Source organism: Corvus kubaryi, unplaced genomic scaffold (genome assembly GCF_017639235.1).
Source record: "Corvus kubaryi isolate FWS band 111438036 unplaced genomic scaffold, C.kubaryi_AGA036_p1.0 split1-131, whole genome shotgun sequence".
Classification (NCBI taxonomy): domain Eukaryota; kingdom Metazoa; phylum Chordata; class Aves; order Passeriformes; family Corvidae; genus Corvus; species Corvus kubaryi.
Genome location: NW_024582073.1, coordinates 29388834 through 29402491, shown reverse-complemented (window position 1 = coordinate 29402491; position 13658 = coordinate 29388834). Strand labels below are relative to the sequence as shown.

At 52.3% G+C, this 13658-nt stretch overlaps 1 protein-coding gene across 3 annotated transcripts in view; it reads right to left on the bottom strand.

Moving 5' to 3' along the window:
- The window catches only part of RNF24 (ring finger protein 24), a 28972-nt gene extending 15709 nt beyond the window's left edge, over positions 1–13263 (bottom strand). Inside the window, exons 1-2 of one of the 3 annotated variants that reach the window (XM_042053356.1) lie at positions 13184–13259; positions 4823–4905 (exon numbers count right to left, since the gene is read on the bottom strand). The gene's annotated coding sequence lies outside the window, so the exon portion shown is untranslated. Of the gene's footprint in view, positions 1–4822; positions 4906–7142; positions 7499–13183 lie in introns of those variants that run through there. The other 2 variants (XM_042053351.1, XM_042053355.1) reach the window with 2 other exon arrangements.
- Positions 13264–13658: the final 395 nt, after the last annotated feature.

Genomic DNA, 13658 nt, shown 5'->3' with positions numbered 1-13658 from the left:
GCCCTGACCTCAAGCAGCTGGAAGGAATTTCCTTTAGCTCTGTCTCTGGAGCTGGTCCAGCACCAGGATCTGCAGCCTGGCGATGGGAAAATCACAGGCAGCTGCAGAGCCAACCCCAAACCAGCATCGCTGTCACCACAGAGATGCCACGCGGCTGCATCACCTTTGCCTGGCATGGAGTGGGGGGAAAACTCAGCACTGCTCCAGCCAGGAGCAATGGCCTTTGCTGTCCAAAACCTGGGAACAACAGGATTGAGCACAGGGAGAAAACAAAAACTCTTGGCATGATGCAATTTTACAGAGCTACAATGCTACCATGGGGATGTCACATCCAGCGCTAGCTCCAAGCACCCAACCTGACCCAGATCCTTCACTCCACAAACCTGGCAGGGAATGGAGGAGCGTGAGGGATGGTGCAAGGTTTGGCAGTGTTATTGATTAGTGGGATTAATGTGCTGGGAAGAGGGAACATCCCAACAGGTCCCTCACACCACAGGCAGGGTTGTACCAGGATCCAGCAAAGCTCGGCTGGGGTGATGTGGCACCATCACAGCAACAGAAAGAACTTTTGGGTGTCAAACAGAACAAAAACCCGTTTGTTTCCCCCATTTTGGCTGCCTGCAGGCTTGGGGGTGGTGGTGGGCTTTTGTTGTGTGCCTGGACATCCAAGGAACCAAACTGACCTCCAAGCATGAAGCACTTCGGACCTTTGATCCCTCCTCCCTGAGAGCAGATCCGATGCTTTTTCTGAACTGGAATCAGGAAATTTCCTGGCTGTATTCCCCAGCTGGCCGACACCAAACACAAAACCTTAACCCTCTCCACTGCCTCTGGGCAGGGGACACAGAAAGTGATGTGACAACGTGACAAAGCAATTGGAAAAAAATGGGGAAATCTAAGGAAAGCAACATCCAGCAGCACGACTGTAGGGTGCTGTAGCAACTGTAGAAACTGTAGCAATTTCCAGCAAGTCCTTCTGATTCCAGACAGTTTAAGAAACAATTAATCCCAGAACCTTAAAACTGAAGAGAACCTTTAAGTGCGAAAATGTTTTTGCTACCACTGGCAGAGAAACGTGCAGAAATGGGTCAGCTGCAGCTCCCATCACCCACTGTAAAGTCAAGTTCTTTCTCTCAGCGCTGTTGGAAAAGCAAACCAGAGGTTTGCTCAGGGCTGATTTTGCAAGTTCCAAGAAAACAGGCAAAAATAAACAGAAAAAAAAAAAGAAAATCAATAGCGCTTTTTAATACAGTCTGGAGGAGGGGGAAGCAGAGTTTGGAGGAGAGCCCTGCTTGAGCTCCCATCAGGAATGAGAGCTGGGAATCGCTTCCCAAGAAGGTTTGAAGCTGAGCTGGCAGCTCCTCTCTCGGACAGGCTCATACGAGCTGCCCAAGGACAGCTCAACCCACTGCTCGGAGATGAAATAACACTTGAGGAATTTTTCCCCTTTGGCCTTGGGGATTTGTAATTATTTTTTTTCCCCCCTTTTCCTGGCATGCAGCTCCAACGTCATGACCTGGTGAGCTGACTCTTCCTCCCAAAAGTGTGGTGGGAAAGGATGTGCTGCTGCCTCCTCCTGCCCCCAGCCCTGTTCGTACTCATGAGGTGAAAGGAGAAGGCAGGAGCCACCACACTTCCCCTTACGGGCTGAAGGCCGTGGGACACACATTATTGAATTTGGGTGTATTTTAGCCCAAAAAAGAGCAACGAGAGCACAGACAAGTGGGAATAATCTCCCACCTTCATTTGTGGTTGCTTTTCCTTGTTTGCAGTTTTCCTCAACAAGCAGATTCCTTGAGGAAAGCAAATTGGAAACTCCATGAGAAACATGCAGCCTGTGCAGCTGAAGGGTCAGAGTAGAAAAATTGGTGTTAAACGCTCCAGGGAATTTGAAAATTCCCGGGTGATGACACAGAGCTGTGGGAAGCAATGGGGACTCCCAAAATATCACATCTGGAAGAAAAAAATCTCACTCTGATCAAATCATCTTCAGGCTGAACCAAAACCAATCACTTTCCATGGAGCCAAAGAGCAACTTGCCCTCTCCACTCTTATACTGAGAAGCAGATGGATTAAACAACTTCCCGAAACCCTTTTTTTCCTCCATTTCCTAAGCTCCTCTAATGAGGGGGAAAAAAATAATAATCAGTGCAACACACAGGGACCAATAATCCTACAAAATCCTGCTGGAGACAAGCACCCTGGACCAGTGATGGGATCACAGCTGCCAGCAGCCGTCCTATAAAGGCAGTCGGAGGAGCCAGGCACAATTGGGGAACAGGAAGGCAGAATGCTCTCGTTTACACTAAATAAGGTTGCTAGGTTATGGATTTTTGGGAGGGGGGGCATAATCTGAAAGGGGATCCAGATGGCTGTAAAGCCTTGTGGTGGAAAAGCAGCATGAGGCCAGAGAGGGAAGAATTCCTCTTTATGCTGCCGCTGTCTGCTCCCGGATCCTGGATTTCAGCCCTCAGGAACGCACTCTGTGGACCCTTTTAATTGCACCATTTATATTTGAGGTAAAACTTAAGAAGAAGAGGTAGCTGGATGGAGAAGAGTGAAAAAGCTGGTGACTGGATACCAGGAAGAAGTCTCTAAACAAATCCCACGGAGCAGCCGCTCCCCCAAGCCCACTTTGATCTGGCCAGATTTGTATTTTACAATCCTAACAGCCTGAAAAGGGCTTCGGGAAAACCCAGACAATCCCAAACCCCAGCCTGCTGGGAATCCACACCAATGCCACGTCACTGCCGTTCCCAATTTTTCCTAATACTTCCAAAAAATGAGCTGCACAGTCAGCCCACCCTTTCCTGGTTTTGACCCAAGTACCGGGATTTAGGGGAGTATTTTTTTTATCATTCCTTCTCCCTTGCTAACAGAGACTGGAAAGGTTTTGCAACACTTTATGTCCAGCAAAAAAACCTCCTGGGAGTCATATGGATACAGGACAAAAGCTGCTTCACCTCTATGGGATTGGCACAAGAAGAGTGGCTGCAAGGATGGAAAACCCCTCAAAATTTAGTTGGAAATGAAAAATGGAACTTTTCCACTGCCAGACTTGCACAGCCAAGTGAGGTGCCTGAAGAGAAACATTCAGCAACCCAATAAATGCATCTCTTCCTCTGTCACAGAGTCTCAGCACTGAGGGGGCTGCCATGGGGTGTCATCCTTCTTCCCTGTTCTCCTGGAATCGTGGCCTGACCTTAGAGCGATGCAGAAAGTGAAAGGACCTTAGTGAAGCACTGGAACAGGTTGTTTAGAGAGCTTGTGGACTCCCTGTCCCTGGAAGTGTTCAAGGACAGGGTGGAGCAACCTGGTCTAGTGCAAGGTGTTCCAGCTCATGGCAGGGTGGTGGAATGAGATGGTCTTGAAGGTCCCTTCCAACCCGAACCATTCCATGATTCCTGGATTCTAAAATCCAGGTGTGTATCCATACCCCAGGGGTCTGTAACCAGGAGGTGATGGACAACCAGGTGTAAATTTTCAGCATCACCCACCCACACCCCTCCTTTGCCCAGGGATGCTGCTCCTTACTGGGGTTCCTCATAAATTGAGCCCTAAATAAGCAACACCCCAATTTGCAGCTGTGCTGCTGATGCAGAACTTGTTTAAAAAGAAAAAAAAACTTTTGAGAGAGTCACCTAAAATTTACATTTTCCTTGCAGCTGACTGAACAAAACCTGCTAAATATTTTCCAAACGCTTCAAGGCTACAAAGCTAAAAACCACCAGTGGGAATTTCAGGCGTGTAACAGTTTACTATCAGATCTCCACGAATTCCCAGGCGCTGAATCGCCTAGTAGAAGGGAAAATATATGAGTGGCACTAAGAAGGTGGCTTAGCAACGAGCAGGCTGGCAGCTTCGAGTGGCTTTTTAAAGGTCAAGAGAAAACACGATGTCTGGAGCCCTCACGTTCCATTTTTTTACTATGATTTACTGATATTTCTGGCCAGCCCGGTTATTAAATTGCCGCCCCGCACCAGCCAGCCACACATCTGTTAAATGCAGGCTTTAAATTAAGACTTTTCCCTCTTAAAATATCCTCTTTCAACCCATTCCCACCTTCACCAAAGTGGGGGAAAAGCTTTGTCGTGATGAAACACAAGGAGAAGTCCCACCGCCGAGGGGATTTTTGGGAAGTGCCGCTGAGCAGCATCATTGAAATTCAGCGGGAGAAGCCGGTTTTCCATGGCTCTGCGGGGGCTGCCATGTTAAATCACATTTGGATTCACAGTACAAGGCTGCTAAAATACCACCACGGCGCCTATTGGCACATTTCAATGAAAACGCCGTGGCCTCATTAGTAGAGTGGAAATTATGAGCTTGTCTTTGTATATATTTAAAAGCTCGCCTCTGAAACTCTACTGGGCCAGGGCCAGGAATTCCTGGCTCCGAGCTCCTACCACTCGGCAGTTCGGGATCACTTTGCTCACACAGGTCAAGCGACCACGCAACCATCGACCCGGGAGAAAAGGCATTTAAAAACTGCCCTGAGGGAAGAGGCAACAGGGTTTGAAACCCTCCTCCCTGTCAGCTCCCTGAGAGCTGGTTAGGGAGCAAGTCCTAATGAAAGTGCAGGTTGTAATTAAGAGGATGCAGGAATGTGGGTGTGTGGAGTTTCATCCTGCTCTCAACAGTTGGGGTGAGAGCATCCCGTCGGCCCAGAAGTGCCGTTCCCCTCTGGGGATGGACCACAAAAGCCCAAATCCTTTGAAATGAGGGGCAAACTCATGAAGTAACATGTTTTTTGGGATCTGGTCCTCTCAAGATGGGAATTTGCAAGTCTCTGTGAAGGAAAACTTTGGCTCAGCTCCCTACTTACCTGCACGGGCGCCGCAACGCAGCCAAGCCACGCAAACCCAACGTATCTGCTTGAACGGCTACCGCGGTTTGGTGCCAGGGATGCTGGAAGAAAAGAGAAAAACACCCTAAAACTTGCACAAAAATCCAGAGGGAGCGAGGGAGAGGATGAAGATGTGGTTTTTAAACGCTTGGATTCGCAGAGGCTCACCGGAATTCCTTCAGCTCTTGGTAACAGCACAGAGATCCCCTTTTACAATGCGGCGATGATGTTACGTGGCATAGAAAGAAAAGGGGGGGAGGCTTGGCTAATCCTCACAATTTTATAAGCATCTGAGACACTAATCCGTTGATCTCATTGAAAGGGATTAGAATTACTCCCTTGCCAGGAAATTTAAGAAGTTTTCTACCAGATGTAAACAAAAGCGTGGAGCAGCCTGCAGAGATGGCTGCCACACAGCGAGTCCTCACAGAGAAACCCCCACCGAGGCTGGTTTTGGGGTGGAAAAGGGGGATTTCCAGCCCAGTGCTGCAGAGAGTTGTTTGGAATTATGTGGGTATCAAGGCAAGCCTGATCAGTCTATCCACAGGAGGCTAAAGACAGGATCCCATCCTGGGCAAGCAACCTGCCAGGGCTTCACAACCTATCTTTGGGCTCCAACTCTTATGAAAATGGATGCTCCAGCTGAAAAAAAAAAATCCATCCCAACCATCTGACTTGTTCTGCAGTGTCCTAGGAAAACACTATTTTAATAACAAGAAAAAAGAGAAAAATCTCTGAGCAACAAAACCCAAGTTGTGCCCAGCTTGGCAGCAGCTTTCATCCGCAAGGCTTTGCAGCAAGGACCTGGGTTAATAAGGAAAATGTAACATGACACCTTCATGGAAACAGGCTGGAATCTGCTGCTACCCTCACAATGAGTGATTCATAATACTGAAGAATAAATTACTTGATTTAGAAGATGAAGCAGGTAATGTGCAATCTGGGGTTTGATATCAAGCAGTTTGCTACTAAGTTGGATGTTCCAGCACAGAACATCAATACCTGAGATAAATCAAACCTAAAGGAAGCAGAAAGGATTCGGGGGATCTTTGGGAAAGGAAAAGCAACTTCTGTTAGAAAGCAGACGTTTTCTAAGAAAGAAACTAAACTTTTTTCAGTGCTTACTTCTTTGCTCTTTTAAATTCCATCCAAAAATGAAACTTAAAGACACTCAAGTGCCAACCTCAGTGTAAATAAAGCCTCAATTTCATGTGCTTGTCTTAAAAACCCTCCTTTTGGAGGCGCCTGATGGGATGACAGCAAAATCCCTCTTCTCCAGTCCATTTTTCTGCAGGACCACGTAATTTTTAGTCTTTAGGCACAAATACTCACTTGGCTTTGGGAAAACACCCACTGTCCCCATGCAGCCATCTCCTAACTCCCTGCAACACTCCCACTCCCAGCTTTAGCATCCAAGGCTGGAATAAACCACCTGATGCCAGGCTTGTCTCCAGCTCCATTCCTCTCACCTGGCTGCAACACATCCCAGGCCTTTCCCATCACCTCCTTGACACGTTCCTCCTGCTGCATCACTGGCAGCTGCATGGGGAACATGCTTCAGGAGGAGGATACAAGGAGGAAGCCCCAAGAACGATCAGAAGCACACGACAACTCAGCACCCCCCAGGCAAAGCCACAGCCAAGAAAATAATCCATTTTTCCTGCTTTTACTCCCGAAGTGCCGCCCCCAAACAACGCTCAGCACAAAGGTGAGGGTGTTTTGGTGTGAATGCCAAGCGAGACTGGGGTGCAGGGCTCAGCTGACAGACACACAACCCACACGAGCACCAGCAGACGGGCTCTAGCTAGCTCATCCCGATTTATTCAGCCCCCAAACCACCCAACACCACACAATCCCATCCCACTTCGGATGGCCACCACCGACACAGCCTCCAAAAGCCTTATCTTTTATCTCAGAGAGCGAAATGCCGGGTCGTCATCCAACACTTCACAACTAAAAAGCGAAAGAAAAACCCCAACTCCGCAGTTTCGTTTGAGCGGAGCCAGGAAATCGCCTCGGGGGAAGCCCAGCCTGGCGACGGGTTTTTATAGGGAACAATAGGAAAATGGGAATCGTTAAAGCGCCGAGGAAATATCTGCCTGCTCGGGACAAAGCTCTGCGTGGAGAGAAGTTTAACTCGATCCTTACAATACCCCGGCAATTTAATTCCGAGAGCCTCGGTCAGCGGGAGGCACGATCCACTCGGGTGGATTTGCTGTAGTTGGAAGTTGTCGGGTGGGAGACTCTGATCGCTCCCACTCCGTTCTGATGGGTAATTTGGCTTCACCCACTTTCTCACCTGCCGGGCCGCTCCTCCTGGATTTCAGTGGACCGATGGGAAAGCTGAAATCCCTCGGGTTCCACGCCTGGGAAGCCGCACGGCCACGGAGCTCTTGTATTTTCCCCGAAATACTCCCGTGAGCCAAGAAGCTGTGAAACCCACTCCTATTCCACAGGCTGGGAGAGCGACAGTGGGAGGGCTGGAATCAGGAGGGCAGCTGCCTCCTGCTCAGCACTTTCAGTTTCTCTCTCCAAGCGCTCTCCTGGCGTGACTTCCTCTAAAGTGCTTTGTGAGTGAAAAGCTGCATTAGCGGCGGGATTAATCCTCTGAGGGGATAATAAAATCACACAATCATGGAATCGTTTAGGTTGGAAAAGCCCTCTAAGGCCATCAAGTCCAACTGCTAACCCAGCACTGCCAAGGCCTCCACTAAACCATGTCCCCAAGAGCCACTTCTACACGGCTTTTAAATCCCTGCAGGGATGGTGACTCCTGCCCCTTCCACGAAAAGGTGGTGTCAAAGGCCTTGCCAAAGTCCAGAGAGACACACCCACAGCCCCTCCCTCATCCACCAAAGCAGATCACCTTGTCATAGAAGGAGATCAGGTTGGTCAGGCAGGACCTGCCTATCACAAATTCACATTGGCTGCTCCTCTGATGGCCCTGTTTGTGCTGCGTGACAGCACTCAGGGTGATCTGCTCCTGTCACCTGACTGACAGCCCCGTAGTTCCCAAAATCCTCCTTCCTGCCCTTGTTGTAGCTGTGTGTCACATCTGCTCACTTCCAGCCAGCTGGGACCTCCCAGTTAGCCAGGGCTGCTGGTAAATGATGGAAAGTTATCCCCATCCATTGCAGCAATCCATTCCTTTGAGTCATCCCACATGCCTCTGTGCTGGCAACGATGTCACAGCTTTCCTGATTCACAGTGGCTTCCAGCTCCTTCTCCTGTTGGTGACCACGCTGTGGGCATTGGCATGGTGTACTTCAGTTGGGTTATCAATCCCACTACCTTTTTGGAGAAGTCCCAATTCCTACGTGACCATTCTCAGGGACTTTCATGGTTTCCAACACATCAATAACCCTTGTGGCTGTGCTGCCACGTGGATCTCCATCCCTTGCCTCCATGGAGACAGCAGACTGAAGGACCTGGCTAGCACGCTGTCCCTCAAACACTGGGGTGGGCCTCCAGGATTATCCCGTGCAAAGATCCTTTCTCCCCTTGGAGCCAGGAGAACCCCAGCTGCTGTCAGCAGTCCTGGTGTCCTGCAAACCCACCCACAACCAAAAAAAAAAGCCAAAAAAACCCTGGAGAAGTCATTCCTGCTTGCTTCTCACACTCACAGTCCTGAAGCTGGAGCAGAAAAGGCAGGATGCCCAGGCTTCCCACCACCCTGCCCTCGCTGCTCCTTGGTGTCTCTGCTTTTTCCACAGGCTGATCCAGCTGTAGCTGCGGCAGCAGAGCAACCTGAGACCTCACAGCCTTCGGCTACGCTGAGCCAGCTGTTTGCAGCTAATGTGGTCCATGAGCTCCCACTGCCCATCCATGCATTGGCATTAGGGCTGGGCTTTTCTCCCCTCACCATCCCTTCAGCACCACAACCATTTGTGAGCAGGACACAGGAGCCCTCCACATGTGGTTGGAACCCTTTAGGATTGTTTTTTGTTCTTTGATGGAATTTAAACATGCCAGACAAGTAGAAAAATGACACACTGCCCGTGTTATTGTTGCAGAGGGAACAGCATCCATAAATGATGCAGCTCTATCTCCAGCAGGGACTGCTGCATCCCAGGATGGAGGAATAGGCACTGCTCCATCCCACTGTCAAGGTCAAGGCTTTCCCATCCCTCAGGTCAGGAAGCAGATCACCACTGCCCATGGCTGTAGCAAAACCATGTCGGTTTGGATCCTCTCCTGGAGCACGTTTTCCATAGGATCACTGGCATTTCTCAACCCAGCGAGCGGCACCCGCCGGGCTCAGGCGATGACTGGGCTCACTTGCAGATAAGCCCCGTATCACATCATCACTGATGCCGCTTCAGAGCCCTGTCAGCGACTCGGGGTGGGGACACGGGCACACCAGGACGGCCACTCCCGACCTGAGTCTGAGCGGTTCCAGGGCAACAGTGAACAGTGACGGGGGAGGGGATGGCTGTGACGGCTGATCTTATCTTGTGTCAACAACACTCGGCTTTAAGAGGAATGATTGCAGGAACAAAAACAAACAAACCCAGCTCCACCACACCAACCTCTGCTGAGACCTGGGAGAGCTTCAACCCCCAAAAAAATACCCTCCAGGCTTCCACATCAACGGTCCAAATTGGCTGAGGACCACCAGAAGGATCTGCACCTCCTGCCAAGGCCAGAAGAATGGGCTTGTTTGGGTTTACTGTGCAGCAGGAGTCTGGCAAGCTGGGGGAGGACCGTGTCTCAGCCCTGTCATCCCCAGGCAGAAGGCTCCAGGTGCAGGTGGTGGGAACAGGAGATGAGCACCAGCTGTGCCTCTCTCCACCTTTTCCACATCCATGGCTATGAGTGAATCACTCACAACACATCTTCTGCCACACAACCCAAGTGGAGCTGACAGCAGGTCACTGGAAGGGGTGACCCAACAGGGAACACCTGGAGAGGTGGCCCAGAAGCACAAAAGCCCTCCTAGCAAAGCCAGGTACCCTCCTGTAATCCCACACATTGTTTAGTCCAGGAAAGCAGCTGGAAGTCGGCTCTTCTTGGGTAGAACCTTCAGGCTTGCTTCAACTCCATAGTCCTGAGCAGCTCTGCTGCTTCCTCACCATGGAATCCTCCTCCTCCTCTGCTCCATCACCTGCTTCTCCCCCAGGACAGGGCCAGGACCCCTCTCCAGCCAAGAACAGTGGCAGCAACCAGCAGCCATCATCTTATTTCCCATTTGGCACATAGTATTCCTCATCTGAAGGTCCAACAGATCCCACAACATTCAGAGCACGCTGGCCCCAAGGTGTCCTTCACGGCTAGTCCATCACAGTTATCTCCAATCACACCTGGAGGTGACTGGATCTGAGCCTGGGATGCACAACCAGTAAGTTCCTGCAGAGCTGACCCACCTCCACATCTTGTTCCCCCCAAATCTGAGACAGCCTTTGACCAAACAGCAATGCCAGCAACCCAAGCAGCAGACCTGGAGTGTCCAACCCAGCCTTGGTGAATGAGGACAAAATTAGCAAACCTGAGCCAAGTAGTGGTGGAACAGAGCTTTGTGAGGTTGTGGAGGGGATTTCCTTCAGCAGCAAGGCTGGGAGATGTGGGAAATCACCACCACACACCTCCAGCAGCTCCACCACCCACCCAGGACCAGGACCATCACCTGCCTGTATCAGCCCCGTGACTTGGTAACAAGATCACATCATCCCTCCTTCCGGCACACGGGGCTGGAAGCATTTATTTTCCCTTTTTTAATATGTTTTAAATACCTCAATTAGTGCATTTTGAGTTCCTTCCACATTGCCTCCAAGCAGTTCTTCTGTCAGGGGCTCTATCCTTCCACTGCCAATTATCAGTGGGGCACAGGGTTGTTATTTTTCCAGGCCAGGGGCCAAATTTGTATTTAATTTTTGCTCCAGATGGCACAGCACTCCAGATGCATCAGCTGGAGCATCGAACCTGTATGAATAAAGTAATAGAGCAAACAACCCAATTTACTCAGGGGCTGTTTGACACGGTCAAGGTGCTTTGTGTACATCTGTCGTGAAAAAAAATAGCACTCAAATGAATTCAGGTGATGGTTTTGCTATTAAACCCAACACCTGAGGGAAATAAAACAGCAGTAGGAATCTAAAAAATAATGCTGATAATAATATTAGAACTTATATTTTGCTTTCTATAGAGTCAAGGACATATATAAAAAAAAAAAGCTGATTTCAGCCATCAGTGCTGAGCATGGGCCTGGGTTTTGTTCACCTTCCTCTGTCCCCAAAGCTGCTGCTGGCAGCAGGTCATGCGAACCAGGGTCAGAGTTCTCCCAGGAGAAGGGCTGGTGATCCCAGATTTTAGTGTGGTGCCGAGAGCTTATGGCTCTGCTCACCCGAGGAGACGCGAGGAGGACACCAGAGGACAACCACGAGATGTTCCAGTTATACTTCTGGCAAATTCACCCCGTTCCCAGGAAGCTGCCGCATCCCTCCGGCACAGCCTGCAGCTGGGATGTGCTCCCTGCAAACTAAAGCACCCAAAATAACTCAGAATAGGATAAAAAAGAAGAGACATTGAGTAGTCGGTTTATCTGCCTGGGCACATGAAACGCCGCTGTGTAAAAAACCAGCTGAGCCCGCAAACGCCTGGAAACAAAGGGATGGGGGGGGGGGGGGGGTGTCTTTTTGTGCTTGGCTTTGCTCCGTTCAGAGCATCCTTGGGCTGTGAGAGCCGTCCTGGCGGCACCCGAAACAAAGGAAAGCCGGGAGCTGTAGGCAGGAGCCAGCTGGGGAAAACCGGGACGAGGAGGAGGAGGCACCCGCATCGCCCTCCCCGGCAGCTGCCGAGCCGGGCTCGCGTGTTGCCGAACACGTTATCCATGGCAGGAAACTCGAGATCAAAGGCGAGGACCGTGCCAGAGCAAGCTATCATCCAAGCCTCCTGCCAAAGGTGTGCACGGGAGGGGGGAAGCAACCTTCAGACACACTCGATGGCACATCCGACGGAGCCGGTGCCGCTCGTGAAGTGACCAAGACCCACGCGTGTTCTCCTCCGTGCACCCCGGCGAAGACAAAGACAGGCTGAACTGAACAAACAAAAAACCAAAACCCCAAACCGCAGGAGGTCCATTTTTACCCGTTGGTTTCCAGTCCCCAGGGTCCCACGCACGTCCCTTACAAAGCGACGGATGCAGGGAGGGTATGGACGTGCCGGCACGGCAGGAACAGCAGCCCAGTGTAACTCCAAAAAAGCAGCTTTTCCCATTTCTGGGTAGTTTTTTCTTTGGTTTTCTTTTAAAGCCGAAGAAACCCGCAGCGTCCTGTCTTGGCCCCAGGAAAGCAAGGGGACGTGTCTGATTCCAAGCCAGCGGCTACCGGGAACAGAGGTGACCTGGGGACCCTGAACTGAGCGTGGGGTGGGACCCCCAGGAGCTCCCCCTCATCAAGAGGGTCCAGGCAGGATGGGCGCTGGGTGGGGACATGCCCCCTGTCCCTTTGTGCCGCCCCAGCCCTCTCCTCCATCCCTCCGGGGTGATGCAGTCCCAGTCCACGGTCCAGAGCTGTGCCCTAGGGCTGTCCCCTCTGCCCCATAACCGGGGCTTTATGGCACCACTACCGTGCTGCCAGACACCTCAAAAGCACAGCCCAGACACCCTGAGAGTCTCCCCTTAGGGGTCTGCGGGATATGGGGGCTGCTCCATTGCCCCGTGGAGGTCCCTACCCCAGAGGGGACTGTGGAGCAGAGAGGGAGGGACCCTGTCCCCCATGGGAGCTGCTGAGGAGGGGGTGCCCCTGCCCCACAGTGGGGATGGAGGGGGAGCCTGTCCCGCAGAACAAGGCACAGGGAGAGGGTCCTGCCCACAGAGGGCTGGAAAACAGACCCTGTCCCATAGAACAAGGCACAGAGAGAGGGTCCTGCCCAAAGAGCGGATGGAGGAGGGACCCTGCCCCACAGAACAAGGCACAGAGAGAGGGTACAGCCCAAAGAGGGGATGGAGGACAGACCATTGCCTACAGAACAAGGCACAGGGAGAGGTCCCACCGCACACAAGGTGTGGAGGACGGTCCCTTCCACACAGAACAAGGCACAGGGGAAAGTCCCACCCCACAGAGGGGCTGGAAGAGGGTCCCTTCCCCACAGAACAAGGCACAGAGGGAGGGTTCTGCCCAAAGCGGGGATGAAAGACGGACCCTGCCCCACAGAGGGGTGCACAGGAAGGGATCGCAGGCACACAAGGGGGATGGAGAGGGGTCCCTTCCCCACGGAACAAGGCACAGGGAGGGGTCCCACCCCACATGGGGGTCCCCAGGGGGGGTCCCCGCCCCCCATATGGGCGCTCGGGGGGGTTCCGGTCCTCCGGCCCCCCAGGGGGCTCCCGCCCCCCACACTCACCCGCCGCCGCGCTGTCCCGCCGGGGCTCGCGCCGCCCGCACCGCCCGGCCCGGGCAGGACCCGGATGGAGCCGAACCGCCCCGCCCCGCCCGGAGCCGGGCACGGCTTCGCCACGCGCCCTGCGCATGCGCAGACCGGGTGACATCATGGACGGGTGGGAGGGGCGAGGGGACAGGAGTGGACAGCGGAGGGTGGGACGGGGGGTGACACCGGGACAGGATGGGACAGGGAGAGGTGGCAGGGAAAGGAGGTGGTAGGGAATGACACGGGGCGGGATGAGACAGAGGAGGTGACGGGGAGGGTCTGACAGGTGATGGGGGTGACACGGGTGACGGGCAGACGGGGTTACAGGGAAAGGGGGTGACACGGGGGTCGACGGGGGCAGGGAGTGACTGTGGGGACAGAAGGAGACATTGTGGACATGCGGTGACACTGGGCAGAGGGTGGCACTGGAGACGGGGATGGTGTAGTGGGG